Source organism: Chlorocebus sabaeus, chromosome 1 (assembly GCF_047675955.1).
Source record: "Chlorocebus sabaeus isolate Y175 chromosome 1, mChlSab1.0.hap1, whole genome shotgun sequence".
Lineage (NCBI taxonomy): Eukaryota > Metazoa > Chordata > Mammalia > Primates > Cercopithecidae > Chlorocebus > Chlorocebus sabaeus.
The window spans coordinates 119828517-119846705 of NC_132904.1; the positions used below are offsets into that span (position 1 = coordinate 119828517).

The 18189-nt window shown below is 41.3% G+C and overlaps 1 non-coding gene across 3 annotated transcripts in view; it reads left to right on the top strand.

The window, feature by feature from the left end:
* LOC103248709 (uncharacterized) overlaps window positions 1-18189 on the top strand; it is a 77745-nt gene that overhangs the window by 50507 nt on the left and 9049 nt on the right. For 2 of the 3 annotated variants that reach the window (XR_012094877.1, XR_005242688.2), the window contains exon 3: window positions 3342-3470. The exons of the other annotated variant lie outside the window; for it this stretch is intronic. This is a non-coding gene — a transcript (uncharacterized protein). The remainder of the gene's footprint in view (window positions 1-3341; window positions 3471-18189) is intronic. 3 annotated transcript variants of the gene reach the window in all.

Genomic DNA, 18189 nt, shown 5'->3' on the forward strand with positions numbered 1-18189 from the left:
AGTAGGAAGCCAGGGTACCTGGAGGACAAGGAGCAAAACAGATGTAACATGGAGTTGCAGGGGCAACACAGACCATGTAAGTGCGTAGGAATTTTTTTTTTTTTTTTTTTTTTTTTTTTTTTTGAGATAAAATCTCACTGTCACCCAGGCTGAGTGCAGTGGCATGAATTACGGCTCACTGAAGCCTTTTCTCCCGGACTCAAGCCTCCCACCTCAGTCTCCCAAATAGCTTGGACCACAGCTGCACACCACCACTCCTGGCTAATTTTGTCCTTTTTGTAGAGACTAGATCTTGCTATGTTTCCTGGACTGGTCTTGAACTCCTGGATTCAAGGAATCCTCCTGCCTCGGCCTCCTAAGGTGCTGGGATTACAGACATGAGCCACCATGCCTGGCTGGAATTTTATTTTAAATATGACGTGAAGCTGTTGGAACATTTTGAAAAGGGAAATGACACAATGAGATTTATGTTTAAAATGATCTCCATGGCCATGGAGAGTGTAAGGAGCTTAGGGAAGGAGCAGGGAGATCCATCAGGAGGTCATTACAAAAGTCCAAGCCAAAAGTGAGGGTGGCTCAGGCTCATGATGGGTCCAGGTGGACAGAAGTAGCAGGATTCGGGATTTTTACAAAGATAGAACCAATAACATTTGCTGATAGATTGGATGTAGGATGTGTGAGAAAGACAGCAGTTAAGGATGACCCTCAGGTTTTTGGTTCTAAGGGTTGAAAACTGTAATAGGCTGAATAATGGCTACACAAAGAGATTCTGTCATAACCCCTGGAACTTGTAACATTTGGAAAAAAGAGTGAATTTTACCTTATATGGTAACAAATCTCATTAAATATTTTGGGGTTATTCCAGATTATCCAGATGGGACCAGGATGCCATTTAGTGCCTCTATATGAGAGAGGCAAAAGGGGGCTGGGTACGGTGGCTCATGCCTCTAATCCCAGCACTTTGGGAGGCCAAGGTGGGAGGATCATGAGGTCAGGAGATCGAGACCATCTTGGCTAAGACAGTGAAACTCTGTCTCTACTAAAAATACAAAAAATAAGCAGGGCGTGGTGGCGGGCGCCTGTAGTCCCAGCTACTTGGGAGGCTGAGGCAGGAGAATGGCGTGAACCCGGGAGGCGGAGCTTGCAGTGAACGGAGACCGCACCACTGCACTACTCCAGCCTGGGCGACAGAGTGAGACTCCGTCTCAAAATAAAAATGAATAAATAAATAAATAAATAAATAAATAAATAAATAAATGGGAGATGACACACACCTGAAGCAGGATGCCATGTGAAGGGGAAGGCAGGATTTGGAGCGACGCAGCCACAGCCGGGGAATGCCACACCAGCAGCCACTGGAAGCTGGGAGAGGCAAGGATCAGCTTCTCCCTTTGAGTTCCTAGAACAGGGGTGTCCAAACTTTTGGCTTGCCTGGGCCACATTGGAAGAATTGTCTTGGGCCACACATGAAATACACTAACATTAATGATAGCGGATGTGCTAAAAAAAATCACAGAAAAGTTTCATTATGCTTTAAGAAAGTTTACAAATTTGTGTGGGGCCGCATTCAAAGACGTTTTGGGCTGCATGGGGCCCGAGGGCCGCAGTTCGGACAAGCTTGCCCTAGAATGAGGGCAGCTATGCCAGCACTGGATTCCAACCCAGTGAAACGGGTTTTGGACTTCTGGTTCCTAGAACGAAGAGATAATACATTTCTGTTTTAAGTCATCAAATTTGTCAGAACTGCCATAGTAAAAGAACACAATGCAGGAAAAGATTCAGCAAAGGTACCTGCAGCAAGACAAAGACCATCGGTATATTAGGCCACTCATAAATGAAATGGGACACTGAGAAGTGGGCAAGAACTGCAAAAGGCATGGGAAAAACCAGGAACTTCAGTTGGAGGAGAGGGAGGGGCAGGTAGAAAAAGCGGAAAGAGGGGGAGGAGTTGGAATAAACTGTTGTCTCTGGGCTGTGGCGCCTTGGCCAGATAAGCATCTTACCTTAGTCCTGAGACAGGCCTACAATTCAATCCAAATTGGATTTTTTTATGCATTAATTGAACTTTGCTGAAACTGTGCTTTTCTTCTTTCAAGTCTAAATTCAAGTCTTGAAATGATTCCTTGGCTTAAATTAGATGATTTTTCAGTGCTGCTTTCTTTCTACTCAAAGTTGACTTTCACTGACTGGCAATAACCAATTATTTGTGTGATTTGTTTGCATTTGGATTTAGCCTGATTTAACAGGGCAAGCAGACTAGTCTCCCTGTCTCAATCCCTGCCTGCCAACCCACCGACACCATCCTTTCTTGGAGTTCCTGTAGCCTGGAGTTTAAGGTCTTTTTATGTATTTGAGGGTACAATTTTAATAAGAAGTATTTTTTTTTGGCTTTTTTAAAAAAAATTATTTATTTATTTATTTATTTATTTATTTATTTATTTATTTTGAGACAGGGTCTTGCCATGTTACCCAGGCTGGTCTCAAACTTCTGGGCTCAAGCAATTCTCCTGCCTCGGTCTCCCAAAGTGCTAGGATTACAGGTGTGGGCCACTGTGCCTGGCCGATAATTTCTTTAAAGTACTGCTTTTCAGTTACTTTTTTCATATCCACTTATCCTATTCGAACAGCAGTAGGTTCTCTGATTTTTAAAATAACTGTTGTGTTGAATTTCTTGAGCTCACTGAAGTCAAGGGAGTTGGGTTCATTCTGGGTGAGTCTGGGTTCAAAATCAGTGCTCCCTCCATTCCCTAGAGCCATCTACACAGGCAGAGAGCCTGCTCGATCTCGGTCAGGACGCGGTCCTAATATTTGCTGCCAAAATCCCTTCCCTTTGAATTTGCTTTTCTTAGACATCTGTTCCTTTCCCTGCTACCCTTGAGCTGTTGGCCTGTGGTGTGTGTTGAATGTATCTTTTCATGTCCTCCACATGCCCACCTCTCCCACCCCAGTTGACCAAGATCACACCAATCCCTTCTAAGTGACTGACTTTTCAGTGTATTTTAGAGGAAGGCTGGGGTGGTGGGTGGGGCACTGGGCTAGGAGTCGGGACTGTATCACACAGTGGCCTGAATTCAGATGCTGACTCTGCCACTTATTTCTGAGTGGCCTCAAACAATGTTTGTAGCCTTTCTGGTTAAAATCAGCTGTGTTTCAATTGACCTTAGCTCTGGCCTTTGCTAACATTAAATGAGTGTTGTCACCACTCTGAGCTTTAATTCCTTCACATAGAAAATAAAGAGATTGGATAGACCAGATAATTGGCACATTTCAGTTTCTTGTTTGATATAAATGAATCATCTTCTTCTTTGAAGTTCTTGTTAATCAACTTTTCCATATGCCAGAATTCATCACTCCCATTGGGACTTGTGAAAATGGGAAAACATCTGAATAATGGCTATTGCTGGGGCTTTGGAACCAGACGGACTTATCTTCTTCCTCGGCTGCATGCATATTCTGGACACCTGAACAAGGTACTTAGCACCCTAAGTGTCAGTTTCCCAGTTTGTAAATTGGGGTTAGTAACTGAACATCCCTCACAGAGTTATTGGAATGACTAAGTGAGATAATTTATGTATAGACAAAATGCCTTGCCTCTAAAAAAAATTCAGTGATGTTAAACTATTGCTTTTTTTAAATTTACTTGTTTGTTGAAATAATTTATATGTGGTGAAGTGTCCACATTTAATACACCTCAATAGATCTTTCCATCTATATATACCTATGTAACAACCCCTAGAACAAGATACAAAACATTTCTAGCACAACAGAAGGCTCACTTTTACTCCCTTTCAGTCAATATCCAACTCCCACCAAAGTAACCAATTTTCTGACCTTTATCACCATAGATTTATTTTTCCTGTTCTCATTCACATCTCTCTCTCTCTCTGTCTCTCTAATCTTTATTTATTTTTGAGACAGAGTCTCACTCAGTCACCCAGGCTGGAGTATAGTGGTACGATCTTGGCTCACTTCAACCAGCACCTCCCGAGTTCAAATGATTCTCATGCCTCAGCCTCCTGAGTAGCTGAGACCATAGGCACGTGCCACCACACCCGGCTCATTTTTGTATTTTCAGTAGAGATGGGGTTTTGCCATGTTGGCCAGGCTGGTCTTGAACTCCTGATGTCAAGTGATCGGCCCACCTCCGCCTCCTAAAGTGCTAGCATTACAGGCATGAGCCACCACACCTGGCCACTTCACATGAATACAATCATACATTTTGTGATCTTTAGAGTCTGGCTTCTCTCAATCAACACTATATTTTTAGTGAGATTCATTCATGTTGCTGCAAGTAGCAATAACATTTTGGTCTTCATTGCTGTATAACATTCCACTTACTGTGTACCACAATTTATTTATATACTGTTCTATTTATGGACATTTGAGTTGCTTCCATTTTTTTGCTGTTAAAAAATAATTTTCTATGCGCTACTTACGCATGTCTTTGGTGTATGTAAGCACTCATTTCCATTTATATATACCCAGAAGTGAAATTGCTAGGGCATAGAGTATTTGTGAGGTTAACTTTAGTGGATCCTACCACGCAGTTCTTGGCAGTACAAGCAGTGCAAGTGCTTGTAACAGTTTACATTCCTCCCAGCAGTGTGTAAGGTTTCCAGTTGCTCAGCTGCTTCACCATCACTGGGTTTTCTGAGTTCTTTTCATTTTAGTCATACTAATGGCAATAGAGTAGTATCTCACTGAGTTTTCAATTTGCATGTTCCTGATGACTAATAAGGTTGATCACTTTTTCTTGTGCTTTTTGTCCATTTTGATATCCTTACTTGTGAAGCGTCTATTCAGGTCCCTCGCACCTCAAAAATGTTAGCTATTATTTTGTATCGTACTAATTGTGCTTTTAAGTTATCTGTATAGCTATCTACTCTCCCAGTAGACTATAAGCTCTTTGATATGCAAGGTCTATGTGTCACTCATTTATGAATTCTTACTGCCTAACAAAGACTCATGTTATACATTTGTTGAGTTCATTGTCAAATGTCTAGGACTCAGCAGATCGTGGCAAAATGTCGCCATCTGGTGTCTGCAGAGAATGAGATGTGGAGGATGCAAAGCCAGCTGGCTGGATAATTCATTAGGCTTTCCACGTGAGCTTTCTCTTATGTACGATTTAAAACATAGGTATATATTGCAAATTGCCTCTGCATACTTGATTTTAAAAATATTTTCTATATGTACTTTCATTTTTAAAAACTCAATTTAAAGTGCAAACTTGTGGAACAGAAAAAGTTCCACAATGACTAAATTCTTTGCTAAACAATTTACTAAACTAAATTCTTCAGTAATTGTTCACATTTTCAAGAGTTGGATGCTGTATTCATAGATAAAACAGTTAATCAGTACTTACAATATTCTAGTCCTGAAGTTTATTCAAGAGACATGAGGTGCTCATAGGCTAGTAAGGAAGAAACAAAAAAAATCAGCCTGGAGTATTATAATAAATGCCTTAAAATAGGTATCTGTTCATTCACTCACTCACTCATCGTTCAACATATATTACTGAGCATTTATTCTGTACCAGACATTGTCACAGGTTCTATAAACCCAAATGTGTGTGTCCTGAAGTGTGACTGCTCTAAGAAAACCTATAGTAAAAAAATATATATAATTTTTCAAGGATTTGGAACTTGGGTATGTTTTCCTTTGAGTATAAACTGCTATAGACCATGGGCCATGTGAGACCCCAGCTTCTATTAGGGTTACACATAGAACAAGATGGACCTAGTTGAAAATACTTTTCCATAAATTGTTACTGAGTTGGGGAGGAGGTGGCGAACTTCACTGCTCTTCACAACTCTTTCTTCCCTCCACTCACTGCTCCTCAACGCACCACCAAGACAAATGGCAACAATGGATGGATCAGGTTTATTTGTTTGCTTTTTGAGACAGGGTCTTGCTCTGTCACCCAGGCTGGACTGCAGTGGTGTGATCACAACTCACTGTGGCTTCAACCCCAGGCTCAAGCAATCCTCCTACCTCAGCCTCCTCAGTAGCTAGGACTATAGGCATGTGCCACCATGCCCAGCTGATTAAAACAAACTTATTTTGTAGATATGGGGTGTCACCATGTTGCCTAGACTGGTCTGGAACTCCTGAGCTCTAGCGCTCCTCCCACCTCAACCTCTCAAAGTGCTTGGATTATAGATGTGAGCCACCGCACCTGGCTTGAGTGTGAGCCACCGTGCCTGGCTTGAGTGTGAGCCACCGTGCCTGGCTTGAGTGTGAGCCACTGCGCCTGGCTTGAGCGTGAGCCACCGTACCTGGCTTGATCAGGTTTAGAAATTTTGTAGTGCCCATGGGTAAAGTCTCTGTCCAGGTTACAGGCTAGAGCTCACATGGGTGTGACCTCCCAGTCACTGACACATTGTTAGAGAACATAGGCTGGGGTGGTGATACCCTTCTGACAAAGGCCAGTAGTGGGTGTCTTAGGCTGGCAATATTTTAAGCACTGGGAAATATGATACCACACCTTTCCTCTTACACTTTTTTTTTTTTTTTGAGACAGGGTCTCTCTTTATCACCCATGCTGGGGTACAGTGACACTATCACGGCTCATTGCAGCCTCAACCTCCCAGGCTCAAGCAATCCTCCCATCTCAGCTTCCTTAGTAGCTGGAGCCACAGGTGTGTGCCACCACATCCAGCTAATTTAAAAAATTATTTCTTAGAAACAGGGGTCCCACTATGTTGTCCAGGCTGGTCTGGAACTCCTGGGCTCAAACGATCCTCCTGCCTTGGCCTCCCAAAATGCTGGGATTACTTGGATGAGCCACTGCACCTCTGATGCTTCTTGTGAGCAGATGTATTCTGCATTTCTTCACAGCAGTTCACAAAAAGTGTCTATGATCTCATCACCCAACTTTTTTTTTTTTTTTTTTTTTTTGAGACGGTCTTGCTCTCTCGCCAGGCTGGAGTGCAGTGGCGCAATCTGGGCTCACTGCAACCTCCGCCTCCCTGGTTCAAGTGATTCTCCTGCCTCAGCCTCCCAAGTAGCTGGGATTAACAGGAACGTGCCACCAAGCCCAACTAATTTTTGTATTTTTAGTAGAGACGGGGTTTCACCATGTTGGCCAGGATGGTCTTGATCTGACCTCATGATCCACCCGCCTTGGCCTCCCGAAGTGCTGGGATTACAGGCATGAGCCACCACACCTGGCCATCACCCAACTTTTACACTTTCTCCTACACTTCTTCTGACGTTACAATGCAACAAACATTTATTTATTTCCTAATATAAACCAAACATTCTGCTAGATATTGGCAAACAAAAATGAAAGACAGTGTTTGCCTTCCAAGAGAAAAGGTAACAGATGATTAACATATGTAAAAGGCTATGATATAAGTATATGAAGGAAATATAAGAACTTCCTTCTTGGATGAAGTCTTAAGAATATAAAGGAATTACCCGGCAAGAGTGGGTAAGAGTGGGGGATGGACGGTAGGAGCTGCATGAGCAAAGGGCGTGTGCGCGGAGCTGTTTGCATTCCATCTTCAACATGCTGGGGAGCCATTTTAACCCGAGAAGTAACAGATACAAATACATATTTTAAAAATTTATTGGCAACCATATGAAGGATGAATTATGGCATGGTACTATTGGAAACAATAAATCTGTTAGCATGCCATGGTAATAATTCACATGGTGAACCCTCAGTCAATGCAGTGAAAGTGAGGGATGAGAGATGAGAAGGGGCAAAGATGTGGTTCATTAAGGATAGTTTAGAATTAGTATCACTGATAGGTATGAAGAGCAAGGGAAAAAGAAAAATCTGGGACAAATCACAGGTTTCTGATTTAGGTCAATGGTGGCCAGTCACTTTCAGGAAGAAGAATAGATTCTGGAATACCAGCTTTAGTGAGGGCACTAATCCCTTCCCCCCGCCCACTCCAATTTATATTCACTTCCAGAAAGGATGAATGGGATTTTGGTGTAATAAGAAGACAGGTTGGCCAGGCATGGTGGCTCATGCCTGTAATTACAGCACTTTGGGAGGCTGAGGCAGGCAGATCGCTTGAGCCCATGAGTTCGAGACCAGCCTGGGCAACATGGTGAAACCCTGTCTCTACAAATAATACAGAAAATTAGCTAAGTGTGGTGGCACATGCCTGTAGTCCCAGCTATTCAGGAGGCTAAGGTGGGAGGATCGCTTGAACCCAGGAGGTGGAGGTTGCAGTGAGCCATGATTATACCCCTGCACTCCAGCCCAGATGACAGAATAAGACTCCACCTCAAATAAAACAACAACAACAAAAGGTCAAGAAATTGAGCAAGGTGCTGTATTTTTCAGCACCTCAGGCATCCTGATCACTTTTACTTACTTGTTTAGATTGCTCATGTCAGAGTGCCTTAAGGTGTATACACTGCCTCACAGCTTAGTTGCCTATGAGGGGTTTGGGTCCAAAAACCTCACTGGTACTCCGTCTCAAAAAAAAAAAAAAAAAAAAAAAAAAAAAAAAAAAAAAAAAAAAAAACCTCACTGGTTAGCAGTAAAAAGCTTTAAGAAATTTATAATTCCAGACATTTCCCCATTTCCACCGTTTTGCAGAATTAAGAGTCCCTGTGGACTGAGCGAGCTTTCAGCACTGGGAGTCGACCTCTAGTGGTAATTCTTTAAACTGCAAGTCCTGACCTTGGTGATTTGGCTTAATTTGCCAGAACCAGGACAGCTGAGTTCAGGTTTTGGCTACAATGAAAAAAAAAAAATTGGCTTCTAAGAGATCCATTAATATCTCAGTTTTACTTATGAGAGGCCTTAGAGATAGGAAGTAACTCACATGCCCAAGGTCATACAGCTAGTAAATGATGAAGGTAGGATTCAAATCCTGGTCCATAGGTTTATTAATCTAGAACCTATGCTCTTAACCACTACCCTGTTCTGCCTCTGGTGTTACTTAAATCATCTCTTTAGGCAAAGCTGACCAACCCTTTTGTTTCTTTTCTTTTCTTTTCTTTTCTTTTCTTTCTTTCTTTCTTTCTTTCTTTCTTTCTTTCTTTCTTTCTTTCTTTCTTTCTTTCTTCCTTTCTTTCTTCTCTCTCTCTCTCCCCCCTCCCCCTCCCTCTCTCTCTTTCTTTCTTTTTCTTTCTTTTTTTTTCCTTCAAGTTCTCACTCTGTCACTGAGGCTGAAGTGCCGCTGTGGCCTGATCTCGGCTCACCGCAACCTCCTCCCAGGTTCAAGCAATCCTTGCATCTCAGCCTCCTCAGTAGCGTGGACTAGAGGCATGTGCCACCATACCTGGCTAATTTTTGTATTTTTGGTAGAGACGGGGTTTTGCCATGTTGGCCAGGCTGGTCTTGAACTCCTGAGCTCAAGGGATCCACCTGTCTCAGCCTCCCAAAGTGCTGGGATTACAGACGTGGGACACTGAGCCTGGCCTTGACCATCCCTTTTATATGCTCTCTAATATATCTACTGTAGCACATCTCATACGTTAGAGACCAGTTTTCCCACCACTTCATGAATTCCCTGGAAGCAGAGCTCTTAGTAAGTACACAATGAGTGTTTAATGAATGAGCAGATACTATAATTCTGCAGACTCTTTTTATTTTATTTTATTTTTATTTTTATTATACTTTAAGTTCTGGGATACATGTGCAGAACGTGCAGGTTTGTTACATAGGCATACACGTGCCATAATGGTTTGCTGCACCCATCAATCTGTCATCTACATTAGATATTTCTCCTAATGCTCTCCCTCTGCTTGCCCCCAACCCCCTGACAGGCCCCAGTGTGTGATGTTCCCCTCCCTGTGCCCACGTGATCTCATTATTCAATTCCCACTTATGAGTGAGAATATGCGATGTTTGGTTTTCTGTTCCTGTGTTAGTTTGCTGAGAATGACGGTTACAAGCTTCATCCATGTCCCTGCAAAGGACATGAACTCAACCCTTTTATGGGCTGCATAGTATTCCATGGTGTATATGTGCTGCACTTTCTTTATCCAGTCTATCATTAATGGGCATTTGGGTTGGTTCCAAGTCCTTGCTATTGTGAATAGTGCTGCAATAAACATACATGTGCATGTCTCCTTATAGCAGAATGATTTATAATTCTTTGGATATACACCCAGTAATGGGATTGCTGGGTCAAATGGTATTTCTGGTTCTAGATCCTTGAGGAATCACTGCACTGTCTTCCACAATGGTTAAACTAATTTACACTCCCACCAACAGTGTAAAAGTGTTCCTATTTCTCCACATCCTCTCCAGCATCTGTTATTTCCTCAGTTTTTAATGATCGCCATTCCAACTGGAGTGAGATGGTATCTCATTGTGATTTTGATTTGCATTTCTCTAATGACCAGTGATGATGAGCATTTTTTCATGTGTCTTTTGGCTGCATAAATGTCTTCTTTTGAGAAGTGTCTGTTCATATCCATCGCCCGCTTTTTGATGGGGTTGTTTGTTTTTTTTCTTGTAAATGTGCTTATGTTCCCTGTAGATTCTGGATTATTGCCCTTTGTCAGATGAGTAGATTGCAAAATTTTTCTCCCATTCTGTAGGTTATCTGTTCACTCTGATGATAGTTTCTTTTGCTGTGCAGAAGCTCTTTAGTTTTATTAGATCCCGTTTGTCAATTTTGGCTTCTGTTGTCATTGCTTTTGGTGTTTTAGTCATGAAGTCTTTGCCCATGCCTATGTCCTGAGGTATTGCCTAGGTTTTCTTCTAGAGTTTTTATGGTGTTAGGTCTTATGTTTAAGTCTTTAATCCATCTTGAGTTAATTTTTGTATAAGGTGTAAGGAAGGGGTCCAGTTTCAGTTTTCTTTGCAGACTCTTATAGCTAGCTATCTACATAACATCTCCACTAGAATGTCTAATAGACATCTCAAACATCCTACGTCCAAACTACACTCCTGATGATGCTGAAGAGATGTATTCCACCTACTATCTTTCCATCTTAATCAATGGCATCTGTCTTTTTCCATTTACTCAGTCCAAAATCATACAGTTCTCTTTAACTTATCTTCCCCCCCGACAAATCTCACATTTACTACAAATCTTGTTAATTCTACTTTAATTATATGATTTGAACTCTACCTTTTCTCATCATTTCCACTGCTCTGCTCCTCATCTAGACTGTTCATGTGTTTCACTTAGATTACTGTATTAGCCTGTCAAGTGGTGTCTTAGTGGTCTTGTCTTGAACTGCCAAGAATCTATTCTCACCTATCTGCATATTTATAGTTGTTGTGAGATGATATGTGAGTTCTTTGAACAATATCCTCTAGTGGTTCCCCATCTTATTCAGAATCAAAGACACAATCGTTCCAAGCCCATGTATCTGGCTCCTCATTGCCCCTCTAAGAGCATCTCCTATTACTCTCCCCTCTCTCCCTGGGTTCTAGGCTCACCAAGCACACTTCTGTCTCAGGGATTTACACTAGCTATTCACTCTCTAGAATGCTCTTCCATGAATATTTGTGTAAATTGCTCCTCCAACTCTTTCACATCTTTGTTTAAATGTCACCTTCTCAGTGAAGCCTTCCTGGATTATCCCTTCACCCATCCGTGGAACTTCCCTTCCACTTTCCTTGATTAATTTTTCTTCTTGGCAGTTTTTTGTTCCTTTTAATATGTGATATAATTTAAATAATGCTTTACTTTGTTGACTGTCTTTCCTCCCCATACTATAAGCTCCATGAGTGTGGGGATATTTGTCTCTTTTGCTTACTGCTACTTCCCTAGTGCCTCCAAGAGTAGGTATTTATTACATACTTTCTGGATGCATGAAAGAAAGACGAAGAAACTCATCCCACAGTACAGGAACTGTATGTTCTGAATGATTGTATTAGGTGTGCTCTATACATTTTCCCCTCTCTTAAGTCTATGATTCCCTGACTCTAGGGCCCGCTAGTTGATATGCCCCCTATTAAACTACAGGCAGATTTTTATTAAGAAAATTCATCACAATAAGTATTTATAGAGAGCAATAATTATTTGTAACTTTTTGTTGGTCAGTTTAGCAACAAAGCTTCCTATGCTTAGCAATTGCATGCAATCACTTTCCTGGATCATGTAACAGTCTTCCAATATGAGAATAATGGATGGAGCAATATTTTTATTTAGATTGAACTTTCGCTGTATTCTTTATGGTAGTTCTGATCACAGAAAACGATTACTCCTCCACCATGTCCTCTCAAAAAAAATCAAAAAGTTGACTAGTTGAAACTCCTAAACCACTCTTCAAAAACAAGAAACAAAAAACAAAAACATACCAGGAAATAAACATGAATATCTAAGGTGACGTGAGGGTGTTGTCAGTTTGCTTTATTAATCAGCTTAACACAATCCAGCCTAACAAAACAAATTAGAGCTTAAGTCAAAGCCATAAGGGGTTAAAGTGGTTGTAGGAGGTTTGAGAAGGGCCATTGAGCCAGAGGTGGCGTCTAGTCAATCTCAAGCTTGCTGCACAGTTAAAGCCGACCATTCTACCTTCCCTAATAACGCTTTACTTGAACCCTCAAATCCTCCCAGAACTCCTCCCTAGTTATTATTAACCCTCCCCTTCTCTCAATTCCTAAGTCCAACTCTTCTCTTCCTGAGCCCATTTCTTTATTCCACATCCCTCATTTTCAGATGGTGAACACAGCATTTACCACAGGAGAAAAGAGAAACCATCAGTCACCGATTGCCTTAATTTTCCTTTCCTTCCCCTTCTATGAGCTGAACATTTTGTGTTCACCTGAACATCTTTTCCTTTTGTCTCAGAAGGAAATATTTTTCAATGCTAAGCCCTTCACCTGTACTTTTGATTGTATCCTCTTAAATTTCCTTCCTCAGTTATCTCCTCTGCCTTTTAAAGTGTCTCAGTCTCCTCTTGTTCCTTCTCCTCAGCTTAAATAATTTGACAATATGTGTAAATACACCTCCTCGCACCATGTCCGGAAAACAGCAGGTGCTCAGTAAATGGTAGTTTGACTCCCCTAAAGCTTCAAGTGTCCCTTAGCCTGAGAAAAGCCATCCATTCTTGACATTGCACCTCCCCAAATTGCCACACTCCTTTTCCCTCCCACCGAACCGAACTGCCACACTCCTTTTCCTTCCCTTTTTTTTTTTTTTCAGACAGAGTCTCACTCTGTCGCCCAGGCTGGAGTGCAGTGGTGTGATCTTGGCTCACTGCAACCTCCGTCTCCCGAGTTCAAGTGATTCTCCTGCCTCAGCCTCTCCGGTAGCTGGGATTACAGGCATACACCACCATGCCCAGCTAATTTTTGTACTTTTAGTAGAGACAGGGTTTCACCATATTGACCAGGCTGGTCTCAAACTCCTGGCTTCAGGCGATCCGCCCACCTCGGCCTCCCAAAGTGTTGGGATATCAGGTGTGAGCCACCACACCTGGTCCTTCCCAAGATTCTTACAAAAGCATTCTCTATTCCCAATTTCTCTACTCTTATTTGCTCATCTAAGTTTTGTATCACATTATATAATTGATTGAATTATTTAATCAAATACTCTCTTTTGGGTTTTTATTTAACTCGACCGTTTTATGGCATTTGACAACACTAACCAGTTCCTCCTTTCCATTTTGTTAAAAAAATTCTTGACTTTTTTCAACATTTCCCTCTGATTCCCCTTTACTCTCTGCTGTTCTTCAATGTTCTTTGGTGGGTACTGCTCTTCCTCCATCAATGGTTCCTTAAATGTTGGTGAAGCCCAGGTTTCTGTCCCTAGCAATTTTCTTTTCAATCTCTATTCACTTTCCTTCTTTAAAATGTTCCCTTCCACACCCATTCTCTGAACTGTCGCCTATACTGCAGATTGCTCCCAAATCTGTATCTTCTTTCCAGATTTTTTCTAACAACAGAGCTACTTCTACTTACTGGACATTCTAGCATTGCATTACATCCTATATAACCAAAACTGAGCTCAATATCTTTCTCTTATGCGTTTTTCCTGTTCCTATGTTTCTGAATTGAATAATAATGTCACTTGTCACCCAGATCCCCACAGTCCTCTGTGCATGTTGTGTCTTATTCATCTTTGCATCCTCCACCTCATCTCCTAGCTTCTGGCTCATTCAAGCCCATTATAGTTTCCAGTACACAGAAGACACTCAAAAGCTATTTGTTGAATGAGTGCATAAATAAAACCCTTTCAGAGGAATAAATCTATAAGCAATCAAGGGTGCTCTTGATTTTTCCATAAAGTTACATAGGACATTGTAAATCACCCAGTTGATCATTGCTAAGAAAGTGCTTGATCCTATTCTCTATTATCAGCTTGCAGGAGAAAGGAGAAACAAACATGTTTTATGCCTTGTATAGACAGGATGACTAATCTTAGAAGACTTTTATAAAAATGAGCATCTTCCGAGTCAACATGAATGTAAAGTGCTGAAAGAATGAACTGTGATTCCTGCTTGGGGACTGGCAGAGTGAATTTTTGACTCCTATTCTTGACCCCTCCTAATACACAAACCCTTTGCCATATAATTCATCAGTCCCAACCACTAAAGGCATTGGTGAAAATTCTCATGCTTTGACTTTGGGCTCCGCCATGTTGTTTTTACTAAGGGATGTTAGCAGACTGGAGGCACGAGGCTTGACATGCACTTGGTGGTTGGGTTTGCTTTCTTGTACCTTTTGATCACCATGAGAGTAACATACATGGCTCACCTCACTAAGCTCAGGAGGAGAACGGGAGATGTGTAGAGCACAGCTACCCCAGCTGACCCACAGACCGTCAGGGAGAAGCAAAGCCACCCCAGAGTAACCCAGCCAAGATCAGTTTCTGAAACTCTAGCGAATCTGCAAACTGTATGCGCCCAATAAATGCTTGTCATTGTAAACCACCACCAAAATTTTGTGTTATTGTGTAGCAGTATTTGAATAATACAAATAACGACAGGCTTTTTTTTTTTGACGGAGTTTCTTGTTGCTCCGGCTGGTGTGCAGTGGTGTGATCTCAGCTCACTGCAACCTCCACCTCCTGGGTTCAAGCGATTCTCCTGCCTCAACCTCCTGAGTAGCTGGGATTACGGGCATGTGCCACCATGCCCAGCTAATTTTTTGTATTTTTAGTAGAGATAGGGTTTCATCATGTTGGCCAGGCTGGTCTCGAACTCCTGACCTCAGGTGACCCACCCGCCTCAGCCTCCCAAAGTGCTGGGATTACAGGCACCGGGCCCCTTATTCCGACTCTTGGCATTCTGCATCCCTTCTCCTCAGTTCTCTTCTGAGCAATCTGCTATTGTGAAAATAATTGGCTTTAGGGTCAGAAAGTTGTGACTTTGAACTCATTCTGTGAATGACTAGGTGGCTTGAATATGCTACTTTTCTCCTTTGAGCCTTGGTTTCTTAATCTGTGAAGTAAGAAAAAAATACCTGCGATGACTCAATAAGCTACATTAAGCAACCAGCATACAATAATCAGGCTACACTCCAGAACTGAGTGTAACTGACCAGAAGGGATCACAAACTGAGCAAAAGCAGCGGTTCCTTGTTCGTTCTGCAGTCTCCTCATACAAAATTCCATTCCTTTCCCCCAAATGTGTTCTTCTTAGGCTCAGGCAGTTTTACCGTAGTGTGTTCTCTCTGCCTCCAGCACTGTCGTAAAGATGATATTTCTGATTCCTTTAATGGCTGTTGGCTACATCCATTCTCCAGGGACAATTCATTTTAAGGAGTGCTTTTTATGTTTGGCCTTCTTCTTTGAGGTATGTCTCCTGTGTGTGTGTGTGTGTGTATGTGTGTGTGTGTATGTGTGTGTGTATGTGTGTGTGTATGTGTGTGTGTGTGTGTGTATGTGTGTGTGTATGTGTGTATGTGTGTGTATGTGTGTGTGTATGTGTGTGTATGTGTGTGTATGTGTGTGTGTGTGTATGTGTGTATGTGTGTGTGTGTATGTGTGTGTATGTGTGTGTGTATGTGTGTGTATGTGTGTGTATGTGTGTGTGTGTATGTGTGTGTGTATGTGTGTATGTGTGTGTGTATGTGTGTGTGTGTATGTGTGTGTATGTGTGTGTGTATGTGTGTGTGTATGTGTGTGTATGTGTGTGTATGTGTGTATGTGTGTGTATGTGTGTGTGTATGTGTGTGTGTGTATGTGTGTGTATGTGTGTGTGTGTATGTGTGTGTGCGCGCGCACGCGCGCCTACACAGTCATGCATCACTTAACAGTGGCATATGTTATGAGAAGTGTGTCATTAGATGATTTCGTCACTGTGTGGCCACAGAGTGTATGTACACAAACACAGATGCTATAGCCTACTTCACACCTAGGCTATATGGTACAGCCTATTGCTCCTAGGCTACCAACCTATATAGCATTTTACTGTACTGAATACAGCAGATGATTGTAACACAACGTTAAGTATTTGTCTATCTAAGCATATCTAAACATAGAAAAGGTACAGTAAAAATACCATGGGAAAGATAAAAAATGCTCCACCTGTAGGGCACTCACCATGAATGGAGCTTGCAGGACTGGAAGTTGCTCCAGGTGAGTCAGTGAGTGAGGGTGAGTGAATGTGAAGGTCTAGAACATTACTGTACAGGACTGTAGACTTTATCAACATGGTATACTTAGGCTACACGAAATTTTTACAAATATCTTTCCTTCTTCGATAATAAATTAACCTAAGCATAGTATAACTTTTTTGCTTTATAAACTTTTAGCTTTTTTAACTTTTGGACTCTTTTGTACTAACACTTAGATTAAAACACACTCTGTACAGCTGTACCAAAATATATTCTTTTTATCCTTATTCTTTAAGCTTATTTAAAAAACTTTTTGGCCGGGCGCGGTGGCTCAAGCCTGTAATCCCAGCACTTTGGGAGGCCGAGATGGGCGGATCACGAGGTCAGGAAATCGAGACCATCCTGGCTAACACGGTGAAACCCCGTCTCTACTAAAAAAAAAATACAAAAAACTAGCCGGGCGAGGTGGCGGGCGCCTGTAGTCCCAGCTACTCGGGAGGCTGAGGCAGGAGAATGGCGTGAACCCAGGAGGCGGAGCTTGCAGTGAGCTGAGATCCAGCCACTGCACTCCAGCCTGGGCGACAGAGCGAGACTCTGTCCCAAAAAAAAAAAAAAAAAAAAAAAAAAAAATTTAAATTATTTTACTTTTTAAACTTCCTTGTTTTAAACCAAGACACAAACACACATTAACCTCGGCCTATTCAGGGTCAGGACCATCAGTATCACCGTCTTTCACCTCTACATTTTGTCCCACTGGAAGATCTTTCAGGGGCAACAGCACCCATGGAACTGTCATCTCCTATAGTAACAATGCCTTCTTCTGGAATCCTTCCTGAAGGATCTTCCTGAGGCTGTCTTGTAGTTAACTTTTTTATTTTTTAAATAAGTAAGAGTACACTCTAAAATAAGAATGAAAATATAAGTACATAAACCAGTAACAGTCATTGCTTATCAAGTATTATATACTGTACATAATTATGTGTGCTAGAATTTTCCATGACCGGCAGCATGGTAGGTTTCCAGCAGCATCATCATGAACATGAGTAATGCACTGCTATGACATCAGTAGGCTGCAGGAATTTTTCAGCTCCATTATAATCCTACAGGACCACTGTTGTATATGTGGTTTGTCACCAGTGAAAATGTTGTTGTGTGCCACATGACTGCGTGTGTGTGTGCATATAAAATGTTAACTTGATCTTTAGTTAAATTATTCAATCTATTTACATTTAATATTATTTATATATATTTGAATTTTAGTTACCATTTTACTATTTGTTATCTACTTGATTCACTTGTTTTATATTCCTTTTTCTCTTAGCTTCATTTGCATTAATTTTTTAGTACATTATTTTCCCTCAATTAACTTGTCAGTTATGCATTTGCCTACTATTGTTTTGCTCTAGAAATCACAACATACATTTTTTGTTATTACTGTCTAAAAAACAAAATAGCCCTTTTCCGCTTTTTTAATAATGCTAGAACCTTCAGATGTTTAAACTCCATCTACTCTCTTCATCTTATGTGTTATTGCTGACATATATTTTCATAAGACATATTGACTTTATACAATCAATATTGATTTATATTTATCAACATATTTACCATTTCCATAGCTTATTACTTAGTGTATTTCTACATTTCATAATCAATTTTGCCAGAGGTTTTTGTAGTCTTTTCAAAGAACCAGCTTACTTAAACATATTATATATATTTTATCATTACTTTCTGCAATTATCTCCTTTCTGTATTCT